The sequence below is a fragment of the Mandrillus leucophaeus genome, unplaced genomic scaffold (genome assembly GCF_000951045.1).
Source record: "Mandrillus leucophaeus isolate KB7577 unplaced genomic scaffold, Mleu.le_1.0 Scaffold772, whole genome shotgun sequence".
In the NCBI taxonomy this organism is placed as follows: domain Eukaryota; kingdom Metazoa; phylum Chordata; class Mammalia; order Primates; family Cercopithecidae; genus Mandrillus; species Mandrillus leucophaeus.
Window position 1 is genome coordinate 687542 of NW_012108386.1, and position 22371 is coordinate 709912.

Below are 22371 nucleotides of genomic sequence, written 5' to 3' on the forward strand. Positions count from 1 at the left end.
GTCGGGAGAGGGTCCTCATTCTGTTTACCATCACCGAGGACTAAGACGCGGGGCTAGTGGTGGGGAGGCAGGGCATGAATTTGCTCACACGGTCACCATGCCATTCATTACTCACTGTACGATACTGATTTTTGGCTATAAATTGGCCAGGTTAGTGATTCCAAAATGAGGTAGAGTAAAAATGAGCAGCACAATTCCCAACACAAAGAAATTCCATTTTTAAAAAGCACAGAAAAATGATTTTCATCATTTCAAACATGGAAATCAGAACCAAAAAAACATGGAAGGCAGTATCTATTCTCATAGGACATGACTGACAAGTGCATTCGAAGCTTGGTTCCAGCTGGAGGAGCTTACAGGCTTAGGTGCTGGAAGGAACCTAGGGGACCCCTGATTCTTCTAGATGTCAGTTAAGGAAATCAAGACAAATATAGGCTGAGTTTTCAAAGCCTCATTTCATTCTGGATTCTTTTGATTAAAATAGGCTCTTGTTTTGAAAACACAGGGCAATCTAGGAAGAGGCACATAAGGTAGCCAATTATGTGAACTCTGTCCACGTGGGTTTCGGACTTTAGGATCAATACTCTAATCGGTTATTCTTAAAAATGCTAGCAATAAAAAGCCCTCCCAATTCCTAATGTCTAATCCAATCTTGAAATGGACAGATCTTTAGTAACATCATCAGAACCACATTTGTTATCTGCGAATTGCTGGAGATACGGTGCCGGCCCCACACCACCCGCTGGCCCTGCCTGGAGCGGCTGACGCCAGGGCAGGCTGAGCTATCATTAGCTGGGCACAGGGATGATGTGCATCTGCCTGTCATGGTGCTCGGTGACATCTGATACTACAAGCTTGTTTTGATCTGGCAGAGAAGATATATGAAGTTGATGCCATAAAGCTATTTTGCTAAATAAAACAGCTTTCTTCAAAAACTGTCTTGACAATAATTTAAAAAATAAAGAAAAGAGTTCTAGGGAATGAAAATCAGAGTCATTTTATTTGCTGAATTTGTGGGGGTGGGCAAAATGTAAGAGGGTTGGGCTCTAAGCCTAGTTTTGATTGCAAATGCCCTACACTATGAAATCACCAGGAAATTGGAACCTGAATGTGGCCACTTAAGTGCAGGCCTCAAGTGAGGCAGGGACTAATACCACTGATGCAAATCTTGTCACAGTGATTAAGGCAAATGTTCAACCTGATGGGGAGCCACCCAGTCTCATCCTTTAGGGCACTCCTGGGCTCCTCAAATACATTGTAGGACTCAGCATCTAATTGAATTTTCAGGCCAAATGCAAAAGGAAGGGAGGGCCAGTTTACAAAATTTCACCTGCCAATATTGTGCTACAGGGCCTGTTTTCCTCCCCATTCTGTTCTCAGCAGAGCAGAAACCACAGGTAGCATGGAAGAAGAGAGGCAGTCTGCATTACACAGTTCTCTGAAAGTTACAGCCTGCTACCCATTAAGGAGCTGTACAATCAAGTTAGTGGGCCGCAACCAGAACATATTTTTAAAGGAGATAGAGTAGACTAGGAAATGCTAGGAGTAGATTAATCATTAATAAACCTTCATTAGAGTATGTATTATTTTGCCAAACTTCAGTTCTCTCTCTCTCTCTGTGTGTGTGTGTGTGTGTGTGTGTGTGTGCGCGTGTGTGTGTGTACAGCGGGTCAGGGCTTGGATAAATTGCTCTATGAGATCCCCTCTGCTTTGAAATCTTCTGAGTGTGAGTCTCTCCAGCTGCACACAGCTCCTCTGAGGCTGAAGTATCGTGTCAGCGACACAAGCCTGCCATTGTTTAAGTGCTACTCCTGGGCCCCACTTGTCACTAGTCAGGACCAGATTTTAGAACATAGTAGGGACTTGTATTGTCAAGTAATGGATCTCTTTCCACCAATAGCTTCTACATTTCTCAACTTATTCAACTCTCCCTGGCCTTACTATCTGGAAGGTAACCAGGAAGCCTGTACTGTCGAAAGGAGGTGGGAGGGGTGTTGATGACTATAGGCCCCACCCCCGACCCAACTGTGGCCTCCCCACACCCAGCTGTGGCCTCCCCGCCAGCTGCGGCCTCGCCTCCCATTCCCTGGCTGGTTACAAATCTTTGGCTTACACATCTTTCACTGCGTTAGGAACCACTATCACCAGAACCTTTCAAGATGGTAGTTTTCATCACTTTTTACCCCATAGTAGATAATTACAGATGAAAGGCTTATTTATCATATTTCATCATCATGGCGCTTTTCCTGACATGACTGATCCTTTTCATTCAAAAGGCCCATTTTGCAAAGTTGAGGGCATCCTCCTTCAGAATGTGAAATTGTGCAAAGCCAAAACAAAACAAAATTAGAAACTGGGGTCTTTAAGTTAGAAATTGGGGTCAAAATATTGCCTCTATCACTTGCCAACTCAGCGATCTCGCACACTGGTACCTCTCAGGGACAGCTGAGAAGTCAGATGAGGTCAGGACAAAGTGCTAAACACAGTGCCTGAACCCCAGAGGAACATTATATGTCTTGAAAAAGCAAAGTCGCATTTAATAACAATCTCATGTACAAAAGTATATTGTGAGCATCATAAAATACCCAAATATAGGTTGGGTCCATCAACATCAGAATGCATTTTTCAGTTCTTCATGGTTCAAATGAGGATTTCTTCCACAAGTAGGAGTATTTCACTTTTTACTAGCCTCATTCCTTAAGCCAAGATGATTGTCTTTAGAAGAAGGATGTTTTTAAAACGATAAGATATATTTTAAATTTCCAAATAGCTAGTTACATATGGCTTTCTCAGCAGACAAGCCTGGCCATTTTTTTGGCATCTCGGGCTGTATGTCTGAGCTCTGATTTTCAATTAGGGTTTAGCACGGTATTTTTTAAGAAATTAGGTGAACCTTTCAGGTCATAAGATTTATGGTTTTAGTAAATCATGTGCTTCCGACCCTTTTAAACGCCTTCATGTTATACTTTATCATCTATTTTGTTATTATATCTGAATCCTTTTTTTTTTTTTTTTTTTTGAGACGGAGTCTCGCTCTGTCACCCAGGCTGGAGTGCAGTGGCTGGATCTCAGCTCACTGCAAGCTCCACCTGCCGGGTTTACAGCATTCTCCTGCCTCAGCCTCCCGAGGCGCCCGCCACCTCGCCCGGCTAGTTTTTTGCATTTTTAGTAGAGACGGGGTTTCACCATGTTAGCCAGGATGGTCTCGATCTCCTGACCTCGTGATCCACCCGTCTCAGCCTCCCAAAGTGCTGGGATTACAGGCTTGAGCCACCGCGCCCAGCTCTGAATCCTAAATAATATGGCCACGTCAAGAAAATCTGCACATAGGACCTTGAAGACGATTCATGTGGCAGCAAAGGACCCAGGGTCTGGGAAGGGGCCCAAGGTCAGGGGCTTCTTGGCTGTGTGACCTTGGCTAGCGGCCTTTGTACTGCCAACTTTTTCATCAGCAAACAAGCACTGTGTACCCTGGAGATCATTTGAAGTTCTTTAAAAAACAGAAAAAGGACCCGATCATCAAAACTAAAAATGCACATACAGCTCCTGAAAATATGAAGCACTTTGGGAGGCCGAGGCGGGTGGATCACGAGGTCAGGAGTTTGAAACCAACCTGACCAACATGATGAAACCCCATCTCTACTAAAACTATAAAAATTAGCTGGGCGTGGTGGCACGTGCCTATAATCCCAGCTACTGAGGAGGCTGAGGCAGGAGAATCACTTGAATCTGGGAGGCAGAGGTTGCAGTGAGCCCAGATTACGCCACTGAACTCCAGACTGGGTGACAGAGTGAGACTCCATCTCTAAATAAATAAATACATACATAAATAAAGTAGAAAGTATCACCTGGGCTCACAAAGGTGAATTTGAACTGAATGAGTCCTTTGAGCAGCTTGTATTGACAGGAAAGAGGGCACCCTGCATAGCGGGTTAGAGGGAGGCCCCATGGAGCAAACCCCGTGTGGAGGTCTCCCAGCCTGGCTGGAAAGAAACGTGGGCTCTGGCAGGTCAGGGAAGGGTGAGAGGTGGGCCTAACTTTTGGATCATGTTTCAGACAAACCACAACGGAAAACACATTTTTGAGACAACTAGAGATGTGTCAGTAGGCTGGTTTTCGGGTAACAAGAGATTTATGGCTAAGTTTTAAGTTTGATGACAATGTTGTGATTATGTTTTAAAAATCATGCTTTTAGAGATTCATAACGTGAAATGGAGATAGTGTTGGGTGAAAGGATGGGATTTCTTGGATGAGACGTGACTGGTCTTAAAATAGTTCAGATATGGAAGGACAGATGTGAAAGAAAACAATCTTGATGATTTGGGGTTCTGGATGTGTATTAAAACTTCTATGCGTAACTAAAAATTTAAAAATTCCTCTATTGAAAATCCTTTTTGAATGGCACCCTCTGCCAGGCCTCCCTAGCAAGCCCTCCTTTGTGTGCACAGAGAAGCACGTATGGACAGTGCCCAGTGTACGGGTTGCAAAGCCCAGAACAAGCTAAATCCCCTTTTTAGTGACAACCTCATGGAAGATGAGGGAGCCATTACACGCATGGGACCAACTTACACATACTTCAGTTTAAAAAGCCCTCAAGGAAAGTGAAATTAAGTTTAAATAAAAAGCAAGTGGCAAAACGATAAGCATGAATGATATAAGCTCATATGTACAAAAATAGAAACAAAAACCTAAATGACTGACCTTTATTTGTACACATATTTGTGTGTATGTAAAATACACAGAAAACATGCTGGAAGGATTCTTCCACAACTCTTGACAGTGGAGTGAAAGCACGGTTCTTGCTTTTTACCCTCTAATTTCCTGAAATCATTATACTTTTTACAAAGAGGAGTATTTTTGCATTATGTAAGTAAAATACAGCCAAATAAATAAGTAAGTAAAGACAAAAAATGATGAGGGCGTGGGAGAGGCGGCAGGGAGGCCGGCTGGCCAGTCTCCAGAGCTTGATGTTTTCATCGTCAAAGGGACAGGACTGAGATGGATAACATTTTGGTTTCATCTGCGAAGGCCTTTCATTCCAGAAAGAAAACAGTGTCAGCATTACAGCCATGGGTTGACACATGGCTAAGGTCCCATTAGCGCATGAAGGAGGCTCCCTTGATAATCACAGGGAAAGTCAAATGACGGGAAAGGTCGCATGCCCAGAGGAACTCCCCTGTAATTTGTATTGTAATGAATTATTACCTTAACACAAGTACGTGCCAGGCATCTAATTTGCAAGTGCGGACTTTAAAATCACTCTGGAATTATCCCTGTATAATCTGAACAACCAGAAGTGTGACCAGGGCTTTACCAAGAGAGAGTTGCACAAAAGGGTAAACTGCAGACCGGGAAGTTCCATGTGCATGGAGGCGGTGGATGCACCGCGCTCTGCTTCAGGAAGAAGTCCTACACACATTTTCTGCATCTGTTTTATAGACTGGACTGTGCACTCTTTGTGCGAAGGGGGCCTCCCCCATCCACTCCTACCTTCAGTGTAGGGCCAGGTCCAAGTGGAATGCAGCCTCTGAAAACATGGCTGCTTCTCATACTCCTTGGAGCCAGACCACGGCTCCTTTCTATGTACCTCAGGGTTTGTGGGGGCTTTTTATTCAGGTGGGAGAGGAATGGGCACTGGGACAGGTGTGGTAGATGCCGAAGAAGTGGGAGAGTGTGTGTGTGTGTGTGTGTGTGTACCCTGCATTACATCAGAATGGAAGAAAGGAAATAGTATGTCCATCTATTACCTCCCTGTGGGCCTACCTCAATTAGCCACCAACACACATACACACCTGTGTCCCCTTTGATGAAGGAATTAAGAAGGCCCAAAGTGACTCATGTCACTTCCTTTCTGTGGCCTGCAACTCCAAAAGGAGAAGAGGAGAGGACAAGGGAGGGTGGGAAGGCCATTGCTCCTAGTTCCAGGGTGCCCCTCCCCTTGGCTGCTCAGGTTCCTATAAGCCTTGGCTGTCCGTCAGTCCTTTCCACATCTTCGAGGAGACTGTGCCTGACAGGGCTGGCTTGAAGCTGGGTGCCTGGGTGTTCATGCTCTATTAAACCCGATCGGGAAGTTTCCAACTCATCACAACATCACAAAGAGTGTGCAAGAAAATGCCGGCTCTCTTATTTCTCCTTCAAAGTTTGATTAATGCCTCTAGGAGGAACCAGAAATCATTGGTGCCAATAAAACATATTTTGCCATACCTTTTCAACATTTTACACACAACCCATGCTTCATGAAAGCATGGCTCTTACCCCTTTGGGTGCATAGAGTAAGACTGCCGGGTCGAATGTTTCTGAGACCTGCTCTCTAACATTCTAAGTCAGTAGGCCCCACACAGGGCCTGAGAATGTGCATTTTCAGTAAGTGCCACTGCTGATGTTGATCAGTTCTCTAAGAAATTCTTAAGCATATGCTCAGAGTACAGGTTTTTTTTTTTTTTTTTAAATAATTGAGAAACTTCTTAAAGTGAACCTAAAATGGTGTGAGTCTGAGGTGCTTGCTGGGCAGCAGACAAGCTTTGCCAGCCTTGTGTTCCAAGTGGAAACGCAGCATCCGAGCCGTCCTGTCTTCCCCCCGCTTGTGGTCAGCTCTAAATAGCATGCTCACAGTGCTGGGGGAAAATATTTTTCCCTGTTTCAAGTGGGCAGTGGAAGTAGTGAAAGCCTAAGTAAACTCTGACCGTTAGATAATGGGCCATTATAACTCTGGACGACTTCCTGAATGACCCTAAAAAATGACTTCTCATTTCCTGCCTGTAGAAAAGAGAAATATTAGGATAGTGTTGTGTGCAAAAAAAATGCAAGCTTGCAATGAGAGATGCAGAGAGTGAGGGAGAGAGGCACAAGGGGGTGGAGAAAAAGGACAGAGAATTTGAGGTTGACTCACGGCTTTGAAGGGCAAACAAAAAGAGGAAGAATGTCTTCTCCCATGGGTCATCAAACTCCACACTTCACACATCTTTCCCACGGGGCCGCCAGCTGCCGCCACACCACATCTGTGCTGCCACCCGAGTGTGCTGCCCCCACAGTGGAAGCGACCTCAGCGTGGCCACCTCTGCCTCTGGGGGGCCTGCCTGCTGGCCAGCGGTGGCCGCCCCAGACCCGGGTGACTGGGCAGCACAGTAGCCCGCCTGGGCAGGGCATGAAATTAACGAGGCAAAAGAAGCCACAGAGAGATGAAAGCATAGAAGGAAAAAAGTCACCCTGCAGCTCATATTAAAACAGAGAACTCTGCTGCTATACTTGGTCTTATTCCAAGATGCTGCCAGGAAAGAATTGGCTCACAGAAAAGCCACAGCTTCATTTTTTCCCATACTCCAGTGATACGTCTTTCCAGGGCTTTTTTCCTCAAAGGGAGCAAAATAACCGCCCTTTTCTGCATTACCATAGACTATCTTAAATAATTTTTTTACAGCTTGTAATGGCTGGTTGAGATACCAGCTGACAGTGTAGTGGATGAAGGCTCCGGGGTGCAAGTCCCTGGCTGTCCTGGCCAACTCTTTAACTCGAGCAAATTAGTTACTCTCTCTGAGCTTCCCTTTCCTCGGCAGTAACATGGAGGTATTGAGCAGAGAAATTGTGAAGCATTGTAGACACAAGATAATTCACAAAAATTGCACGGCACATAGTCAGCATTTGACAAAGAGTGGCTCTCATAAGGTAGTTAATAGTGGTTTCAAACTGGGTATCAAATCTAAGGGAGAAAGAGGGGCTTCTAGCGGGTGAGGATGGGAGGGAATGGTCCAGTACAAATCGTAGTATTGTCAAACTTGGGGCAGCATGTTCAGGAGACGAAGCACGGAGGCACATCTGCACAAGGTCGAATTCTACTTCTGCCACTGCATCATTTGGGCCACTGTGGCTCCTCATTTCCTTATCTTTAGAAGAGCTGGTGTGAGAATGAGCTGATTTAATGTGTAAAATACCTAGTGCCAGCAGACAGAAGGTACCCGCTACACATCAGCTCTGTACTCCACCCTGATCCTTCACAAATTTCGTTAGCAGAATTCCACCACACACTACTGATTTTATGGTATGGCTAAAACTAGAATTCTGAATGTTCAAGGATTCTTGGGCAGTTACTTCAGCAGGAGTTTTCAGAAAGTGAGAGAAATACTATTTATGAAGCACCACCCATGTGCTTTATTCTTTCTATATTACTAGGTTTTCATGATAATACTTTAGAGATAAGAACTTTCCTCATGTAATGGACAACAGAATGGGCTCTACAAGAGGGTGCGCACAGTGGACTTGAGGTCTGAAGCCCACCCTGCTCTCTGCGCCTGGAGGCCACCAGCATCTTGCTCCCCGTGCTGCCTCTCCTGGAAAAAGAGACGCATGCAAATGACAAAGCACGCAGGAGCCACATGGAGGTTTTGTAAAATTAAAAGGATTTACATGAATGCCTCAGAGAAGGGGCAACTCAGTGTCAATTCTGACACCCCAGGCATGATACCACCGACACTGTGTCTGCTGGCATTGTTTTCCAACTTGGCAAATATCCTTCACGTGATTAAACACAACATGCCTGTGACATTGTTTTTTTTCTAGCCAGGCTGACTGTTGTCCTCTGAGGTACTGTAGGCTTCCAAAGGCTGCTGGTGCCCTGACCTTAAGCTCCTAAATGACCATCTGAAGGACAAGGACTGGGGAAGGGAAGGAGAATTTGCATTTGAGCGTACCATTCCGTAGGTCATTCCAACAAAACTGTGCCTTCCTCCCAGTTGACTCTCCACTCACTGAGTGTGACAATGTGCCTGACTATGGAAGATCATGGATAGGGCTGTACTCCCCTGTTACTGAGAACCTGGACAGAAGAGAACAGGTGAGCCCCGGAGGCTGGAATGAATCGCTAAGAGCATCTCAGGACTCCACTCCTCTGAAGGCACAATCCAATATGCCAAATTCCTCTTCCTAACAAAAGCCCTTTAAATATTTGAAGACAGTTATTATAACTCCTCTTAGTTTTCTCCCAGATAAATATCCACATTGGTCTTCATCCATCACTTGACTTTTCTCAAGTGCCTTCCCCATCCTCCGACCATTCCAATTTGTAAACATTCCTCCCAAGTGTAGCCTTGTAACTGAACACTTCTAGTCAACAGAAGCTTGTTCAGCTTTATTACATCTCGTAAGGCAACTTGACCAAAATGCATGATAAATATCACTCCCATGGATAGGTTATATGGCAAAGTTGATGTTGCGCAGATGTAATTAAGATCCCAAATCAGCTGGTTCTGATTTAATAAAAAATGAAGTTATCCTGAGCGGGCCTGACTTAATCAGGTAAAGGCCATGAAGAATGGATGGAGGAGGCACACGTTTTCCCACTGAGAACTGCTTATGGAGAGGACGGCCTCTAGGAGCCAGGACCTCAGTCCTACAGCCTCAAGAAACTGAATTCTGCTAAGAACCCAAGAGCCCTTATGAGCTTGGAAGAGGACCTGGAGCTCCAGATGAAAACATACAAAGTCCCTAAGTACCCTGAGAACCCAGACCCTGACCCACAGAAACAGAGACAAGAACTGTGTGTTGTTTTAAGCTATGACATTTGTGGTTATGTGTGACGACCTTATAATTTGGGCTTCTATCTCATTATGGTAAGCCAATCTCTATCTTTCATAGGGGCATTTGTTAAACCACCTTTCTTCCACTCAGTGTCTTTGTTACTGATTTGGCCTTGACCTTGTTATTAACAAATTCCATGATTTTGCTCCATTCATTTGGGTCTGTATTTTAGGATCCCAATCTTGCTAACCTATACATTCTAATCCCTTCCTCTTGATTTCTTGTATTCCAAAAACCTGGGGCACTCATTTAAACTGGCCGATTATTCCCAGGATGTTACTTCTTGACTCATCTAAGTAATCAACAGAGACATTGGGTTTCATTTTACCAAAAACTTCTCGTATATTTAAACAGTAATGCATGTCTGCATTATATTAGTTCACATATTTTTAAAACGCAAATTTGACTAATGAGTAGGCCATTTTTTTTTTTCAGGAAGAAAAAGATTCACTTTCTTCAGTAGATGCAACAAAGATCTCCACTTTGCCTGAAAGTGATTTAAAACCATGATATTAGTTGTACACACATGCACACAGTGTGCCTCACCATGTGCCTGTTTTAGTTATACTGCGGACAGCTTTTCATGCCCTTCTAAGAGTGATCTACCGTATGTTTTTCTCATAAGACATTCACCAAAGATGACATTCAGCAGAGAGGTCTAGACCACCGACGTCAGGCGTCTGTTACAGTCCTGGACGGGGGAGGCCTCAGTGGAGTGAGTCAAGAAGAAAATCCCAGGGAAACCCTTTTCTGGAGTTCAAGGCTGAGTTATTGTCTAAAAAATACCAAGGAAGTGAACATGATTATTAAAATACATTCTGGAGATCATATGCTTCAGGATGTCAGCAATGCTGGTGACATTGCCATGGCTAATGCTACTAAATAAAGTCAACATCTCCAAGGAGGAGTGCATAAATTACTATGTGTCATCAGTTGAATTGTTCAATAAGGTATGTTTAAGTCCTAACCTCCAGCACTTGTGAAGTAACCTTATTTGAGGACAGGGTTTTTGAAGATGTAATGGAGTTGAAATGAGGTCGTACTGGTATAGAGTGGGCACTGATTCAGTGATGGGTGTCCTCATAAGGAGATGGAAACACAGACACACAGAGAGGAATGAGAAGGCACAGAGACAGACACGCAGGAGAACGCACTGTGAGGACAGGGGTGGAGATCAGAGTTTTGCATCTATAAGGCAAGGAATGCCAAGGGCTGCTGGGAACAGGAGAGGCTGGGGAGAGGCCAGGGGCATCCTCCTTGGCAGGTTTCAGAGAGAGAGGCCCTGCTGACACCTCCATTTTGGACTTCTGGCCTCCAGAGCTGTAAGCAAATAAATCTGCAGCTTCTTAAGCCATGGCAAGGATGGTGACCTGTTAGAGCAGCCCTGGGGAAGCCACACACTAAGGCTGCCCTGCACCAGATGTCTCAGGAGGGTCTCAGATAAGGCCGCTGCCCGGAGCCGCAGGGATGAGCGGTCTATTGTATGTCTACACTGGAGCGAAAATGAATCATGACATGAAAACAATGAAAACCCTGGAAAACAATCCTCATGAAACAGGAAGAAACAAGAAATAATCATAGTAGGATGCTGTCCTGCTTTCTCCCGTGGGTGGTTTTGTGTCTAGGCAATCTCCTTTTTAGCCTTGGATGCCACCCACTGAGTTTAAATACAACTATTGCTGTGAATCTCCAAAAGGCTATAAAGTCACAGGTAGGAGACAAGGGAAACAAACAAACCAAAACACCAAAGCTGCTTATGAAGAAAATGTGGGCAGGAGTGGGGTGCAGAGGGGAGGAAAGGAAAGGGGGGGCATGTAGGATCGTGCATCCTTTACAAGTAGGTGGTGTTCAAGGACTACCTTTTTTCTCTTTGAGGTATCAGAAATGACCCAAGTTCCTTCACATATCCGACAGTCCAACAGCTTTCTCATCCTGATGCCACTTGGTAAGATCAAATAACTTTGGTTTGATCACTGATCCACTAATGTCCCCAGTTACCTACTTTGTACAGTGAGAGGAAGGCCCTAGATTGGGGTTTCAAACTGTGGGCCCCTACCCAGCCTGCATTGCGAAATCACCAGAGTGGGTGGCGACCAGCATAACAAGGGACACAAAGAAAAATAAACAGAAAAGAATAGACAATATCAGAGTGATATAGTAAAGGCAGAAAATTTAGATACAACTATATGTGTGCCATGATATTAAAATGCATCTCTTACTTTGGTAAGGTCAAAAATGTTTGAAAGCCACTGAAATAGATGTTATCTGGGAAACTTTCCTGTGCTGGCTTTTTGTGAGCATATGACTGGCTTCAGAATTCCTTACAGAGTAAACTAGAACACACTGACAGCATGTTTTGGAAAGAGAAAAAAAGCTTGCAAATTAAAAAAAAATACCACTCTCAAACAATCACTGACGAACTGTGCAGTAATGGCCCCTCCTCGCCCAGGGTTAGTGAGAGATTTGGTAATAGCCTGCTTGTCCTGGGAGCACGGAAGGATGGTTTTGCTTTAGCTACAGAGAGACTGAGGGGCAGAATTCAGGGGCTGATCCCACCTCTGCACGATGGCAGGTGGCCGAGGACGGGTCAGCTCAGGCATCTCAGGCTCTTGCTCACCCACGCCCCACTTTACCACCTGGCCTTTGTCGGGAGTCTGCAACACTCACTGCGAAGAAGAAAGGCAGGTCCAGTCTAAACAAGACTCCTTCATGGCAACAGTGTGAACAGCCCAGGAAAAGATGCAGTTCCCCTGCTCAGCACAGCCCCCTACAACCGTCCACAGAATCGAGTATCTCAGTTAGGGTGCGCGGCCCTGGCCCAGACTACTAAATGATACCTTCTGCTGCCAAAAGTCCACGATTGATAATTCCCCTGTTAATCATTTCCACTCTGATCTGCAAGGAACCCTGCCAAAAGTGTGTTTCAAAATGCTTTCTGTTCAAATTAAATTGCTGTTGTTTTACATGAGGAAAAATTCTACCTGGGAAAATGTTTGACAAAAATGTGGCAATTAAGTGCACTTTTGAAGCACTTAAAATCCAGGATTGAACCTTCAATCTTTGATGTGCACCTTTTGCAGGGCATTTCTAAGTAGTGTAGTGGCCAAAAGGAAGCTTTATCATCTTGACTGGCACCCATACCTCCTGATAAATGGCCAGTGTCACTAGATCACCCCTACGTCCTAGTACTACAGGGAAGGCTGTTCCACACCTGTCCCCACCACATCCACGACACAGTGAATAACATTTATTTTACCTTATTTTTAAATTTACATAAAGAGACAGTATGGTATACAACATGATGTTTTGATATACGTATCCATTATGGAATGGCAACATCAAGCTAATTAATGAATGTATTACTGCACATACCTTTTTTTGGTGTGGTGAGAACACTTAAAATCTACTCTCTTAGCAATTTCCATGTATACAATACATTGTCACTAACTACAGTTACCACGATGTGCAATAGATCTCTTTAACTTATTCCTCCTATCTAACTGAGATTCTGTGTCCTTTCACCAAATCTCCCCAAGCTCACACCTTCCCAGCCCCTGGTAACCACCATTCTACTCTCTGCTTCCCCGAATACAATTTTTTAGATTCCACGAAGGAGTGAGATCATGCCATGTTTTTCTTCTGGTGCCTGGCCTGTTTCACTTAACATAATGTCCTCCAGGTTTGCAAATGACAGGATTTCCTTCTTTTTTTTAAGACTGAATAGTATTCCATTGTGTATGTATACCACAAGCAGTGACTGGCAGTTACTAAAAACAAAACAAAAAGAAACAAAAGCTCCTGATTATTATAACGATTAAGTCTTGACATTGGCTATCATGTTTTCAACAAATGGTGCCAGAGCCACTGAACATCACAGGCAAAAAAAAGAGCCTTGACCTCAACCCTTGTGCAAAAACTAACTCAAAATGGGTCCCAGATTTACATCTAAACACAAAACTATGAAACTTGTGGAAGACGACCTAAGAGAAAACCACAGGACATACTTTGGTGCAGACTTCTCAGACCTGACACAAAAAGTATGATCCATAAAATAAAAAATAAATTGAAATACATTAGACTTCAACATTTAAAACTTTTGTTCAGCAAAAGAGCCTGGTAAGAGGTTGGAAAGATAAGCTATGTACTGGGAGTAAAGATTTGCAAACCACAGATCTTTCAAAGGCATCATATTGAGAATATAAGGAATACTCAGAACATACAAATGCCCCTCCTGGCAACAGCCTACATGTGTTCAGCTCTGCTGCAGACACCCGGGGTGGGGGGACCCCGGATTTTCACACAACTGGGCTTGTTTCCTTCCTTTCTGTCCTCAGGTCTTAAGGTTCCATGGCAATGATGAGAGCTCTGAATCCAGCAGGCCCGGGCCTAGGGTGGGGCACGTTCTTGGGCACAAAACTTAAGGGGGCAGCAAAGGACTCTGTTATCACGATAAACGATGCAGTATTTAGAAAAAAAAAACCCTCCATAAAATCCATGCTGAACAAAATATCAAAATGTAAATGCGGACAAGACCCAGTGAGTGTCTGTCTCAACCATCACTCCAATCCTGGCCCTGGAAGGAAAAAATTCAAAGAACACGTATTTGGGAGAAACAAAGGAAAATGTGCAATCCTGACACCGTCCATTTCTTTTCGTAAGTGCTTCTCACCACACCTTCAGCACCCACAGAGCAGGCCGCAACTCCTGCATCTTTAGCAGCAGGCCAACCCGCCCCTCTTCCCCGCTGCACAGGCCACCTACTCCGAGTGTGCATGCCTGGCTCTGGGCGGAGCACCTGCTCCAGCTCTGCAGGCCTCCCACACCCCGTGCCTGGCCGCTCCGCTTCTGATCTTTCCTTCTACATCTCGAGCCCCCTGGTGGGAAGCTTTCCCGCCCGCCCCCGCCCAGCCTTAGCTGGGCTTTCCCTCCAGCCTCAGCCCATGCCTGCCTCATTCCAGGGCCTCGCAGCTCGGGCCTCTCCTGGTTCCTGGAGGCTGTCCCTGCTGCCCGCCCGGCCCACGGGAGAGGAACGGACGAGAACTCCCCGAACTTAGGTTCTCTTTTCCCTTCTGAAGCCAAACGGAATAGAAGCACCCGCTTGCTCCTGGGGGTGGGGAAAGAGGTCTGGAGGGCCCCGGGCGCCTGGAGTCTCCACCGCAGACGCGTGCCCGGCCAGAGACAGGGGAGTAGGGGCTGCATGCATAGAACCTTAACCTTCTGTCTCAGCAACAACGCTCCACTCCTCCTCGGAGAAGGTGCAAGCTCTGGGGACATGCACAGGCTGCCCAAACTGTCTCAGAATGTGCCCTCTCTGTCCCCCTGAGCACAGCCACAGGCCGTGGAGTCACCAGAGCGTCCACTCTCTCATCAAAGGGACTGGTCCCTGCGCGTGGGACCTGCATGGGCAGTGACTCGACGCCGCAGATGATCAGTGGTGTTGCCCGTGTGGCCCCCACACTGACCAGTGCACGCGGACATCTTCCTGCACATGCAGAAGGACGCAGGTCAGTCTGGGCAGCAGTTCCCCAGGGGGGACCAGCTCAGAGGGAAGAAGGAGGACGCACACAAACCCTATGCACCGAGGCATCCCAGGGTTGGTGCAGCCGGCACACATGCTTTAGGAGTGACGAACACAAAGTGAAAAATAGTGTCTCTACGTAGCATGGTACCCTTGGGATGGTGCAGGAGCCTCAAGATACGGTTGTGTCGAGGGGGCTTCCTGGCACCAATCTGAGCTGTAGGGGGTCCCAGGACAGTGTGGATGCGGGACGCGGGGCTTGGGGTGTGTGCGGGGCCCAGGGCCTGTACCACGGACAGGCCGGTCCTCATCCCCTAGCTGCTGCTCTAATCCTTCTCTCCTCCGCGCACGCCACAATACCGCACACACCCAAATACCCCAGGACAGGAACACCGCACGGTGGACAGGAGAAACCCTGCACAGTGCCCAGAAGGTCTGCAGGAGCTGCTGCTTCCCTTTGACTCGCGCACGTTATTCTAAACGGTTCCTGCTCGTACTTTACCCCAAGAGAGCCAGCCACTGCCTCCCCCTCCACACCCACGACGCCACCGGTCCTTGCAGATAGCGTCTCCCTGGTGCAGCATTACACCCTTGCAAAGCCCCGCTCGCCAAACAAAGTCGCGCTGACGGCCTCCAGTTCCTGCTCAGGGTTCAATGTCCAGCTCTTCGGTGCTGCCTCTGTTTAAAATAGAAGACGGGCCTGCATCCGGAAACTACCTCTGCCAGGGTTTCTTTTTTATGAGTATTTAACCCATTTCCCCCCCCCCCAAGCACCAAAGAGTTTCTGCAGCCCCCTGGAAACCTGCCGCTCTTCCAAGAGGGCCTGGAGTTCTTGCACCACCTGTTTCCTAGTTCTTTAGCAGTCTTTGGTCTTTCGGTGCAAGCAGCTGCCCTACCCTGAGCTGCGCTGGCTTAGTTCCACTTGGAAGTAAACATTTCTGTCGTTTAATTATATCATAATCATGCTGGAAGGAATTAGACCAGCAAGTGTGAGGCAGGCTGTGCAAAAGGACACGCAACACACACACACTTTTCACTATCAGAGAAAAAGCGGAGGACACATTTTTACTTCCAATGTAAAACGACAAGGCCACGATCAGAAAATTAAGTGATGAAATTTTACTATGATTTATATTGTGCTGAATTTTATTCTATTTTAGCCATACAGGAAGATAATTTCACAGCCTTAAGATGATATTTTTTGCTGAAATTTTATGTAATGATTATCAAGGAATTTTTCTGTGTGCTTGAAGCCCCGTGCTAGGCACACTGATGCCTCAGTTTAAAAATACCACACCCTGCACAGAATATAGGTCAATAAAACTGCCATATTTTCTGCTAGGCTTACAGAGGATGAAGATCTGACTGAAACATCGTCTTTGGATCTTTGGGGTCTAAATAATAATCTGTAATTGACCTCACCAAGACACTGAATGATTTACCAACTCATCCATTAGTACATGGTGTTCAATAGTTGTGCTCACCTATTGGGATTGACATGGATTTTTGTATGACTTACATTCTGCCTTTGTATATCTTATGACTCAGTGAACTCAGTGAACTCAGTTTTCGACTGTCCAAGCAGAGGATGGCTTAGGTCCTTGACTGCTAGTCAATTTCCCTCATTCCCTCATTGTTTTATTTATCATATATTTATTGAAAGCCTATATGACAGCAGCTAATGATGGAGCAGCAGGCATTATGAAAATAGATAAGGGGGTGGTCAGAGCTCTGATGGAAATTATGTCCTAGTATATATATATTCTCACATATGAAGAACTCTTCACCAGTGAATGAACCATGTGCTCTACTAATGAAGTTCAAAGGGAAAGAAACTACAGCATTCCTCAGTGGGGGTGGGTGCCATGCACAATAAGTAGGTTTTATTGCAATGAGCATTGAAAGTCACCTAGATGATAACAGGTGAAGGGGTGTGAGTATGTATGTTTTGTTTGCCTGGCTACTTTTGGTTGGTGTGTGTGTGTAAAAATAGGCCTACCAGATGATAGAATAAAAAAAGGAGTCTTTTTCTGGACGTTAGTTGTGTTCCTAAGTCTAGGTCACACAGTGTCCTAAAAATTGTAATCATTAAAGTTAATATGCCCAACAGTGCTTATCGGGATTTTTTTCCCAACGAATGAAACTAGATTTTACTGGTGCCCTTCAGTCTTGATAACAAAACTCAAGGACAACAGTTTTGTATTTGCCTGCATTTCCCATTAGACTGAAGGAAGTTACAAGGCTTTCTTGGGTTTTAAGAATATTTGACATGCATTACCATTTCTGTTGATTTATTCATCTGTACTGAGAATCATATTTTAATTCAGAATTAAAGCCCTCGTGCAGCTTGGATTTAGTACTAATACATCTCAAGCTGGTACAACACTATTAACAAAATGTTATAATAAACCATACCAGTATCCCAAAAGAGATGCTTTAATACCAAATGTCTCATTTATAACAAATTACTAATGGACAATTGCTAGGCTGGACAAGTGAACAAGGACAATTAATTGAGGTAAACAGGCTTGGACATTTCCAGTTGAATGGAAATTTCCACGCGATGTGCTTGCTTGTCTCTTTGTAAAGAACTGTTGTGCAGAGTTCCACTATTGCACCCCCACCACTTGAAAGCCAGCCCATCTAATTTAATGCTCTTTTTAGCTCAGCAAATTCTGATTTGAAGAGTTGATGTGCATGGATTTTTGTGCAATCCTATTTACAAATCAACTGAAAAAAAAATAAAGAGTTCCAATCCCAGAGTACACTGTGTAGCTCCAAGCGTGCCAGAGAAGGCAGCTGTGGTGCACTTGTGATGGCCTCTGAGGGCTCCGGGCGCTGTCCTCACTACGGTGGTAGGTTCCGCTGCCTGAGTATATCCATTACAGAAACTCGAGCTTCAGGTGGCCCATTATAACCCAGCTCAAGAGGATGTGTCTCCAAGTTTCAGAAGGAACATAGCTGTGCATCAGCTGCGATGTTCCTGTGACCTAATCTGGGGGGAAATTCAGATTGGTAAATTTGTTCCAAAACACATTGCTGCGTTGTTGTGGTAGTGGTTGCTAAGTCCCTTCCCCAGTGAATATATTCTGAAATTAGATATAAACCATCTATATTATAAAAGCCCCTAAAACAGGACATTCTGTTGTGGTGGTCACAGCTCAATTGATAAAATGACCTCCATACAAAGAAGGGATCAGAGTGAATGAAAAGTAGCCACTGGTGCAGAGGAAGCTGGAGGCCTTCACAGACAAGGGAGGCCCAAACTGTCCTAGGTAGTATCCTCTGGTTGGTGGAATTATTTGAAACATTTGTTTTGTTTTGTTTTGTTTTTTAGCTCATGCTTCAATTTTAATTTGCTCTGCCCTTTAGAAGAATGCAGACTGCAACCGTGGCCCCTGCCCTGGCCCTGGCTGCCCACTGATGGTCTGGGCTACCTACACACCCTTTGACCTTGTATTCAGTTACTTACAAATGCTCTTTAAAAGTCTTAAGAAGATGACAAAGTGATTTTACTGGTATTGTGAGTTTTTTTAGTTGCTCTTATACTGATTTTCCATGAATGTGATTGTTTTAATAGTAACCTTTGCCAAAGATTTCTAAAATAGATTTCTAAAATACCATACAATCTCAAGGTTCAAATTCTGGATGAAAATAATGTTTTGTTGAAATGACCTTCCAAAGAGAACACTGTGCTTGGTAATTAGAATGACAGGTTAAGCATTATTCTTCAACTACCATAAGGAAAAATAATCTTGACTTTGCCAGCTAATTGATTTGCCTACTAATTGATTTAAAATGTCCTTTCACTTTAATCAATCTATTTACAGTAGTCGTTTATAAGGTTAAAGTATGCATTCCCAATTATTAGATATTCTTTAATCATGTCATATATCCAAGTTGAAAACAGTAGGTATTTGGGGAACAGGCAAGACAATATTTAAAATAATTAAGTATTTTTAAGAAATTCATATTATTCTCAAAAATAATTCTGGAAAGATTTCGGTGGCCTTTCACATTGAATGAGAGAATATGATGTCACCACTTACACTTTCTGTTTCTATTTCATGTACACAAACCAGGCCAGGGGGCCAGCTGTAAACCTGCATTCTATTTTGATGACATTGTCATAACTTTCAGTTCTAACCGGAGAAAGCCAGAATTTAAATCCAGTGAAAGTATTAATGCTGCTCAACAGGAGGGAAATGAAAGTGGGATCTCAGAGTGAACATGTGGTCCTTCCGAATTTCCTCCTGGACCTGGACAGGGCTCATGGTCAAAACAGAGATCCTGAAATGTTTTCACCATGACTCAGAGTGAGCAGGAAGGGTGGGGCTGGCCTCTTTGTTTTCTCACAAGGTTGATAGCGTGTACCTTAGAACCAGCCAGGGCGCAGCAGGGGTAACAGAACGTGGCTTAGCCATCGTGAGGCAGATGTGGTGAACGAGCCGCTGAGACTGCCCCTGACCACGTCAGGCTGTTTGCAGTACCCACGGGCCTCGCCCTCTCCAGACCAGGGGAAGGGTGTGGCTCCGACGCAATCTAAGAAATGATCATTCTCTAAATTCTAAAGCTGAAGAGATGTAAACAGCATTTTAATTATAATATGCCTAAAATATATTTCTTGTAGAGGATAGGCATCCCTGTGCGTATGCAAAGTCTTGGAAGAAAAATATATGTTGAGAAGGCTTGACTAAGGGACAGAACAAATAGCACACTGGTTTTCTGTTTTCCTTAATGCTGATAACGTCTGAAGAGCTGTGAATGTCTCTATGTAATTAACAGGGTGGCAAAAGAACAGGAACGAGATTCAGGGGACTCCAGAAAGAACTTTAATTTCTGTATCCTTGGTTTCCTCATGGGACACATGGGACGAAGTATTAATAGCTATGCCCATAACAACTGAGATTTGATAGTAAATTCAAAATTAAGTTCATGCTTGAACTTTATAAAAAATACACACTTCATTTCCCTATGGGCCATATACAAAATGTGAGCTGCCATCAAAGTCCTGGCCAGGGAGTTTCTGGTAACGTGTCTCCATTATGGGATGTACACACTGAGAACAGCATTGATCACTGCATCTGCAGAAGCCTTTCCCGTGTGTGCCTCATGTGCATACTGAGTGAAAGTTTTTCTGATAATCATTCTATTCTCACAAAAAAGTCCTCCTGGGAAGGTCCTACACTCATACCTATTTTACAGATTGAGGAAGTGGGTTGAGAGGCTTGATAACCTGTGCAAGGCGGCATGGCTGGTAAGCAGGCACTCGTAACCATCGCACTATGCTATCTGCAGTATCCAACTGCCCTCTCCTTGATCCGGCACATAGTTTGAATTGAGGGAAGTCCTCCAGTATTTAGAAAAATCACAGATGACTAAATGGTGAAATAGCAGAAACAACAAGTGAGAAGTTAGATATTTGCTTCATTCCAAGGGAAGAGAAATGACAAGATGGGTCAGGTAGTTAGCCAAAAGCTCAGCCTCCAAGAGCAGCCAGATATAACAAAGCCTGAGAATTCCTTATCTAAAAGTAGTGAGATGTGAGATGCAAACATGAGAAATTTCAGCCTGATTATAAGGAAATTTTCCAGACAGTGAAGTGAATTGAACTGTAACCACGTACCTAAAAAGAAATCATGAAAGTCCTTTGTGTATGGCATTTTAGAAACTGACAAGCACACCGGAAAGAAGGCAGGTTCACTGACTCCAGACATCTTTCCTTCTGCACTGTCATCTTTTTAAGGATTACTTTAAGGACCTCAAAAGGAAACAAAACAGCAGACTGTTAAAAGCAGCCGTCAATAGTCATCTAAACACAACGAAGCACCTGCTTGTGGTATGACCAGCAGTCCTAAAATGATGGGACGACCACTGTTGGTCCTATTAGTGGAAATAATTAATAGAAAAATGGGCCAACATGAAACTGTTGGTGCCTCTGCAAGGGAAAGTCACCTCCCTAAAAAAGGGAACACCATCAGCACCACCACTCGTGAGAGCAATGCTTGACACTTCACATCCACCAGCAAACCTCATCCAGCCCGCAGCCCTCTGAGGAAAGCACTGCTGATAGCTCCATGGTGCGCACCAGAAAATGCAGGTGCAGCTGCTTCAGGAGCTTACTCAAGTCCCACAGCTGGTAAGTGGGACAGCTGGGATTTGCACCACATTCCTCTGACTCTGATGAACATGCTTTTGTCTGTGATATAATGCCACAAATAGAGCTCTAAAATCCACCTTGAGTAGGCGGTATGCTCCAAAGTCTGTGCAGACTACAGACTAGTAATAGCTACAATTGCTAGTAATAGCTATAACACTTAAACTGATGTTACATGCATTTAAAATTAAGTTTGCATTTGAACTTGATAAAATGTGTGCATTTAACTTACTTCCCTGCAGGTCACATATGAAATGAGAGCTGGAGTCCAAGGCCTGGCCAGGGAGTTTCTAGTATTACTGTGGCACTCACTGGACACTGCACTGACCACCATGAGTGCAAAAGTATTTCAGATCTTTCTACGCCATTTTCTCCATAGTACTCTCTGACCCAATCCAAGAGAAAAATGTGCTGCAATATTGGCTGTCTTCTGTTGGTGTTGCTAAGTTACTGAATATTTTGCCTTGCCTTGCCCAGAAACTGTGTTAATTGTCTTTAAAGAGATAAGCTACATTCTGGAACATCTTTGCATGTGTCCTAAATGTACTGAGTATTTTTGTAAAATAAATTTTGTTCTTTTCTTTCTTTCTCAAATACAATTTGGAGAGAAGCATGTGATTCTGTACTGAATTGAAACATAAATCTCTAACATATTATTAATATATAAGCGGAAAAATATCTTTTTTAGAGTCCTTGGGAGCTGCGTGTGTGCATGCAAAGGCACACCCATGCATCCTGGTAAGACTGCCTAGAAAGGAAGAGCCCCATGCTCTGAAACGGGTGACGACATTGAACAGAGAACATGACGGATCACAATCCTGCCAATGAAGGCAGGGCGGGTGGAGAGGTGGGTGCTGGTCTGGTCCCTGTGTTTAACATAGTCAGGCCATCTGTTTTAGTCCTCTTTTCAAAAAACACATTTCTGAGAGAACTTAATTTATTTCTTGAAGGTTCTGAATAATGAAAAAAGAATAGAGAAAACACAATTTTATATAACACAAGGCAAATTGAAACATATATTCGAAATGCTAGCTTCTTTTCTTTTGCCCCTAAAGTCTTCATGTGAAAATATACAAAGGCAATTTTGGAAATAAGCATATGTGTTCCTATCTTCTATGAGTTCTCT